Genomic DNA, 8,815 nt, shown 5'->3' with positions numbered 1-8,815 from the left:
CGCTTCTTGGTTGTTTACTTGATTATTTTCCTTATTTGTTTTTTGTCGTGTTTTTAGTTAATTAATTTTAGCTATCAATCAATCACTCTAATTATTCGATTAGATAATAGAAAGACGATAATTACTAATACTTTTAGTCTTTTTGAGAACGATATATTTACTCACCATAGCTATACTATTAATTTATAACGCACTTGTTTTAGTCAAATTTTAATCAATTTCATAAATATCATCCACTTTACAATTTATATTCAAAATTCGTAATTATCTCCCTTAATAATATCATCTCCAATATTAATTATTTATTGTGATTGTAATTATTCCAATTATATTATTTGTAACTTTAGCATAAAGAAAATAAAAATACGAAGAGGAAAATCCACAAAGGAATAAGCCTAGACATTATCGTTCAAAAAGAAAAAGAAAAAGAAAAGCCTTCGCTTTGGATTGCTTGAACCACCCAACCAAGCATCAATGCTACTTTACACAAATCATCTCCGCCCAACCTTTTTGGTTTGTATACTCCTATCATAAATTAACACTATTTTATAGAGATATAAATTAACGATATAAAAACTTTACAGTGAGTTATATAAACGCTTAATGTTATAAAAATTCTTAAATTAAAAAACAATTAAAAATTCTTAAATTTAAACACAAAACAGTTAACTTCTTCCTTTTTTTTTTTTCATTTAACGGTGTATTTGAATTTTTAAAATGCATCAAAAAAATTTTAATTTTTTTTTAAAAAAAGTAATTAAGACCCTACTTTTTTTTCTTTACACTCAATTCAGTACTTGAACTTTCAAAATATATAAAAAAAAGACCTTTAAACTTTTTCAAGAAAAGCAATTAAGCCCTTGTCTTTTTTACATTCTATTAAGTCCTTAAACAGTCAAAATACATCAAAATGACCCTTTGATCATTAACTTTCACAGTTGATCATTAAACTTAACTGTCCCTAATTATTTTCAGTTAAAGCCACCTCATGTCACAATCACAACATGACATGTGGTAAAAATTATAAAAAATAAAATCAATAAAATTAATAAAATTTAATAAAATATTAAATTTTATTAAAAATTATAAAAAATCGTAAAAAAATTATAAAATATTATAAAATCATAAAAAGTTATAAAATGCATCAAAAAGGTCATTTACCATTAACTTTAACTGTTAACCATTAAAGTTAACGATCCCCGATTTTTTCGTGTGAAGCCATTACATGTTGCAACACAAGGGACATGTGGCGAAAAATAATTAAAAATAAAAATCAATAAATTTTATAGAAATTTTATAAAATACTTTTTTAGTACGATAATTTTATGATTTTTATATTTTTTACATTTTTATAATTTTCTTACGACTTTATAAAATTTTTAATTTTTTCTACATTTCTATATATTTTATAATTTTTCTAATTTTTAAATATATTTATTAAAATTTAATAATTTTTTAACTTTTATTTATTTTTATTTTTATCATTTTGTCACTTGTCACGACATGGTTGACACGTGGTAGATTTAACTAGAAAAAATTAGAGGCAGATAACTTTAAAGATCAACTGTTAAAGTTAACGATCAAATGATTTTTTTATGCATTTTCGCAGTTCAAGTATCTAATTGTGTGCAAAAAAAAAAAGGAACTTAATTGCTTTTTTGAAAAAATTTAAAAACATTTTAATTGTAACACCCTTATACTATGTTCGGCTCAAGGAACCTGATATAGGAATATTACAGTTGGTGCCAAAGTAATTCTTGGCTAATTACTAATATATTTGAACATAAAAACGGACACTTGGAACATACTTAATATTTTTCATAAGTATACGCCATTCTATTCAAAATTTTAAAACATACCCTATTATTGCTTGAAGATGTGATGAGATGAAAGCTTGCAATCTCAAATTCAACTCTTCAAAAATTTCTGTACCCAATCTGTGCACGAAAACAAACCATACGCTGAGTATACACTCGGTAGTATTACTATAATTCAAACATTTAAGGTAAAAACAATATATATACACATTAAATCTTACCACTTTTACCTTTAATAAATCATTCATGCATTTAAACTTTAATTTTGTTTTAATAATATGTATTTTAAATAGTTTCTCTTCATTTTAATTTATATCTTCTTACTATATCAATATCCATTTCATGCATTCCATTAATAACCATTCCATAAATCATTATTTCATACATTTCATTTCTATATCCCAATTCAATATATTATTCCATGTTTAAAAACCTTACAACATTAGTCTTTCATCAAATGGCATTATATATCATCAATTCAATTTTCAATCATTTCATGAACCTTTGGTTGATGCTTTCAATTTCATATCTCAATTTCAATTCTCAATTCAATTTCTCATTTCATTTCAATAGCTCGATCAATCAAATTTATTCGATTTATCTCTTCGTTTATTTACCCCTATTAACAAGACTCGGACCTTGACGGATATACGGATTCCAACCCAAAGACACCAGTACGGCACATTATGCCTAAAACGGTACTCAGTACCTGATCAATATATCAGAAGCAGTATAAGACAAATAAAGTGCCCAAAACGACACAAAAGGTGCCTGATACAACACACGAGGTGTCTGATACGACACATAAAGTGTCTGATCGACAAAGCCGATAAATCTCGTACTCTTCCAATCCTATGGCATGCCAACTATATCCGACCTAGCCCGACTAGTTAATAGGGTATTCAATCACATATATACCTCAATTCAATCACAATTTCTCACATTTTCAATTCAATTATCTTCCACCTTTCAACCAATATTCAATTCACAATTCACACATTTTCACAGCTCAATACATTTTCATTCAATTTAATGTTAGTCACAATTCGATTCAAATTCACTTTCCGCTTTCAATCAATATACAATTCAAATATCAATTCATATCAATTATTTAATTTAATTCTCACTCATCTCATCAATAATAATAATAATAATAATAATAATATTATTATTATTATTATTATTATTATTATTATTATTATTATTATTATTATTATTACTTACCTCATATTTTTTTTTACCATGCACATAAATAAAAATTTAACATTTAATAATAAATAACTTGAATTATAGTAATACAAACTATGATTCTCGTGTTTACTCCTCGTCCACTTTTTCTTTTCCTTTCTTCGTGGATGCCTCAGGTACGATATTAGCTACGAAAAATTAAGACAATTTTCATAATCATTAATACAATATTAATTTATGTCTAATATTTAAATTTTTCTATTCAATTTCTATTCGATTTCTACCTTAAATGCAATTTGGTCCTAATTAAATTCACTTACTTTCCTATCTTAATTCATACTTTATTTCTACTCAAATTTCAACCAAACTTGGACATAACTATCTAAATTTCATCATAAATACCTAATTTCAAAATTCTTTCAATTTAGTCCCTACTATGCAAAACTTATAGCTTACTTTACAATTTAATCCTTTAAGCAATTCTAACTAGAATTTCTATCAATTAAACCCCTAATTCATCAATTTGTTCAACATGAACTATATTCAAAAACCTAAAAATTTCCAAAACTTCAACTTGATTTCAACAAAACTTTGTTCTAAATCTTCTAAAACATCAAAATTAAGTAAAAAGAACTTAATTGGCTTACTAATTAAAACCCTTCCTTTTCTTTTTCTTTTCTTCTTTCCTTTCCCCCTGTTTCGAATTGCTACCTGTTTCTTTTCTTCTTTGTTTTGTTTTGTTTCTTTCTTTTTTATTTTACTTTATTTTATATATATTAGTTAACAACAACAACAACAACAACAACAATAATAATAATAATATAATATAATATAATAATAAATATCTATTTACTTAAAAGGTAATTAATTAAATATATTACAAATGTATAAATACTATTATTACATTTGTATATTTTTATCACCATACACTTGGCTTTAATTTAATTCAAGTCATAATATGATATTTATAATAAATTAATTTAATAATAATTATAATAAATAACTTTTGCTTAAAATATAAGTAAATAAATAATTATATTACAAATGTTTACATATATTTATTACACGTGTTTTATCATCACCCTACATTTGTTAACTATTTAATTTAATTTATAATTTAATATCAATTAAATAATAATAAATATCTATTTAATAATAAATATATGTATTACAATTGTGCACACATATATTTTACAATTTTATATTATCATCACCATCGACTTGTCCTTATTTTATTTATTTCATAATATAATATAATATAATATAATATAATATAATATAATATAATTATTATAATTTAAAATAAATAAATTTATAACTAATTTATTTATTTATATTAATTAAACAAACAAAATCTTAGATTTTTGTTTTGTTTGCCGCCTCAACTTATGCTAAATGGCTTATTTTCCATTTTGGTCCTTTTTATTTTCTTTTAATCTACAATTCAACTTTTACCCTTTATTCACTTTAGTCCTTTTTCCTAATTACTCTTACTTAAGCTAAATTCACCTAATTAAAACCTAATTAGGCACACTACTAGTCTCATAAATATTTCTAATAATTATTTATGAACCCATTTCACTAAGACGGAGGCCCAAAATTACACTTTTTTGATGCCCGTGAATTTTAGGTCATTACATTAATACATTTTGAAAGTTTAAATACCGATACCGACCAATTAATGTTTGGATAAAAATTCTTTCCAGAAGTGTCCTTTTTTGAGGACTCACAAAAATCCCTCGGGTGGTGCCACAATCTGTTCTATGTACAACAATGTGTTGAACTACTTCAACAAGTCTGCGCATAAGATATCCAAAGATCGATGTTAAATGCGGTATCCACAACCCCTTTTTAGGCTCTGTAGCAAGAAATGATATATTCTGTTAAAGACAGTCCTTCACGTAAATTGCTTTGAATGGGTAAATCTATCATTTGTCCTTGGGGATCCGAAATTAATCCTCTCATACCTACTAATTGGTGCAGTTGAGATGCATTTCCTCTAGCTCTTGAAAAAGAGATTTTATGGACTGGGTTAAACGGGTCAGTCATCCTAAAATTAGGATTCATTTATTGTCGCAAATATTCACTTGTAGCATACCATATCTCAATTGATTGGCGTAAATTTTCTACCGCGTGTACATTCCCAAAATAATGGTGTTTTTCCAAAATCAAACTTTGTTGTTCAACATCTTGGACTAGTCATCCCTTAAAAGGTATCGTTAAAAGATCATCAATTCTTAATGAAATGGATGTAGCAGTGGCTTGCTAGAAACTCAGAGCTTTTACTTGATCTAGGATGTGTGATAGATATGTCATTCCGAAGTGATCTATTAATATGCTAATAAGCCGTTTAATGGCAGTTCCATCTATCACTTTATTGTGAAATACCAAATTGGCCCGTCTTACCATAAATACCCCCTTATTCCGATGAGTGGACTTCGCCAATAGGTTTGAGTCAAAGATTGGAAAACTTCCTTTTCTCAATTTTAATTTTAGTAGAAAGTCGGGTTAGAAACTGGGGTCCTAGTTGAACCCAAGAGACCCAATTAAGTAAAAAGGAAAAGTAAGTTAATTATTTTTAAAAAAAAAATTGAGAACTTTTTACTTTATAAAAGATGAATTCTTAATTTAAACAATGCCTCGCGGCAACAACTGCCTATTAAATAAGCTTTTCTTTTTAAATAATAAATGAAAAGTACGATTCGGATATCGTCTACTACCCTACTGCCTATATCATCTAATTTGTCTATTTCTTTCTTTTTCTTTTTTTTGTTTTGCTAAATTATTGCTTCACATTATCAACATATATTCTTCTTATCACTCAAATTTAATTATATGTGGTATAAATATTAAAATTATACATAAACTTTGATCAAATATGTCATGTTAAATACCAACTTTAATTTTGTATAATTTTATATTTAAAATTTTAATTTGATTCAATTTTCACAAACTATTAACCATCAATTTTAGCCAAAGGGCTGAGAAAGGTAAAAACAACTACCACAATTATTAATATAATATTATTCAGTGTTTACATATTTTATACAAAAATAATTATATTTATCTAACATTAATATAAATAGATATATATTTTTCTAAATTTGTAAGATTGAGTTAAAATCAAAGTTTATACGTAGTTTTGATATTTATGCCAATCAACTTATATTTAAGCACTTTACTAAGTTGGTGTTACACTTACTATAAAATTACAAAAATATTTCTTCTTTTAAATTATAATTAATATTATTATAGTGGCATTTTGTCTTTTTATACTTTTATATCATTTTTAAATAAAATAATTATAAATTATAAATCCAAGAATCAAACATGTATTCAATATTATTTAGAAAAATAAATTTATTACCACTCTACTTATATTCATAATTACATAAATTTTAAATGCAAATACTTTTCAACCACATTGTATTGTGACAAAATCTAGTACTTTTTTAGTGAGTTGAATGAGTTGATGCTGTCGTAAAGTTACTAAAATCCTTATTTACAAAGCAATAGATATTATTTTGAGGGTAATTTTGCCTTTTAATATAAAATCTAAAAAAATACATGTATATGATGTGATTTAAACCTAAAATGTTATAATATTTAATATCGTAACTTTACCATTTCAACTAAAACCATAACATATTGTAATATGATCTTTTAGTCCAATTTTATAATTTTAATATTTTTATTTTCAAATATTATTTTATAGATATTATTTTCAAATATTTTAATCATACAAAATTTGTAACATGCTGTGTATTCAAATTGAAGCTATGTTTATTGAAATTATCTCAATAATAATAATTATTTAAAAAATATTATTAAACAAATGTTTAGAAGGACTAATATATCGAAAATGTCCAATTTTTAAAAAAAATTATGGAAATTGGTTATTTTTGTTGAAATTTACGAAAATGGGCTAATTATACAAAAATTTGCCCAGCTAGTACCGTTTTCAAGGGAAAATTAGAAAAGCGCATCCAGCTCAGCACTTTTTCCCCCTTGACTAGTAAATGCGTCCAGGTCAATGTTCTAAAGAAAAACAGTCCAAGCCAGCGCATTTCCTCCCCCCCTCAACGGTAACTTCAACGGTAAAAAGAAACTATAACTCCCCCTCCCCACACACACATACCTTCTCACACATATTTCTCACAATTCTCTCTTAAATCTCTCAAATTTACTCAATCAATCTAAAAAATCTCTCAAATTCTCTCTTAATTTTTTTTCCTAAATTCCATTTATTATTATTTTTCTATTAATATTTCCAAGAAATAATTTTTTATTAAAAATTTGTTCGTGTTCAATATAATTTAGCAATAACCATGTCTCTAATCCGTCTTGATAATAAGCATATCTCCGTCAACCAATTGCAAATGGTAAGAATAAATTTTAATATTGTTTACTTTTTTATTTCATTTTTATATTTTAACTTAATATTTTTTATAATTTTTACGTAAATAGGAGAAAGATTGAATTTTACAATGTCATATTCGTAATCTACCCAATCCTCTATCACCGTTGATCGAAACATACTTGAGGGAAGCTGATTTTTGATACGTGGCCCTTATAGGCCGAGGGTGTAAGTTGAACACGAAATTTATAAGTGTATTGGTGGTAAGGTGGAGACACAAGACGCACACATTCCATCTTTCATGCGGCGAGTGTACTATCACTCTGGAGGACGTACATCTACAGTTGGGGTTACTCATGGAAAGGTCGGTAGTCACTGGGCCTGTTCAGTCGGGTGATTGGAAAACCATATGTTTAAATCTTTTGGGTGCAGTTCCAGAGACGATTTACGGAGGTCGAATCAAAATGGCTTGGATGTGAAAAAATTTTGCGGAGCTAGTTGATGATTTGACTAAAGTCCAAGGAGAATGATACGCCCAGCTGTACATCCTTCAGATCATCGGAGGTATCCTGATGCCAGACAAGTCACGAAATCTCGTCTATCTAAGATGGCTGCTAAACTCACCGATTTTAGAGGAGCGATCAAACTTAGTTACGTGTTGGTGACATTGTACTGAGAGATGTGTTAGGCAACGCAACCAGCGAAAATCAAAATTAGTGGTTGCCTTTTACTACTACAATCATGGGCCCAGTTTCAATTTCCATTTTTACGTCCTCGACCAAACTACCTGTATACATTCCCACTTGTAACAAGGTAAAATTCAGTAGATATCCTCATGATCAAATTGATTTAAATTTAAATTATTATGCTAATAAGTTATTTAAATAGGTGGAACCATGCACCGAGTCATGTGAGATTACCTATTGAGCTTTTGTTGGGAAATATGTTCATATTGTAGTAAACATGTAACTGTTTTCTATTTATTTGAACGATGATTAAATAAATAACATTAATTTCACATTTCACTATTATGTCTTTTGTATGTAAATATTAGCTCATTGATTGTCTAAAGTTCAAACTGAAGATAAGTGGCATTGTAAGAATGTTCACATTGCGAGAAAGACAATTTACTTCATTAGATAATCTAAATGAGTCCCTAATCTCATAAAAGAATCAAAGTGAGCATTTGATTCAAATACTGAGAAGGATTATTATGTCATCTACAATTCCAATTGGGGAGATGACTAGTCTTGGCTATCGAAGCAGCTAACTCCACGATTAGAGACAGATGTATTCATTGGTAGAATAATACATTAGACTGGACCCAAGATGAATTAATTCTGAATCTGTTTGTGAATTTATTCACTTGCGCCATTCATGGTGTGATTTACCTAAATCCTGAATTAGTCACTGACCATGCGTATGTAACTCAAGAGCTTTTATATAAGAAGAG

The sequence above is a fragment of the Gossypium arboreum genome, chromosome 12, assembly GCF_025698485.1.
Source record: "Gossypium arboreum isolate Shixiya-1 chromosome 12, ASM2569848v2, whole genome shotgun sequence".
NCBI lineage: Eukaryota > Viridiplantae > Streptophyta > Magnoliopsida > Malvales > Malvaceae > Gossypium > Gossypium arboreum.
This window is presented reverse-complemented; position numbering follows the sequence as displayed.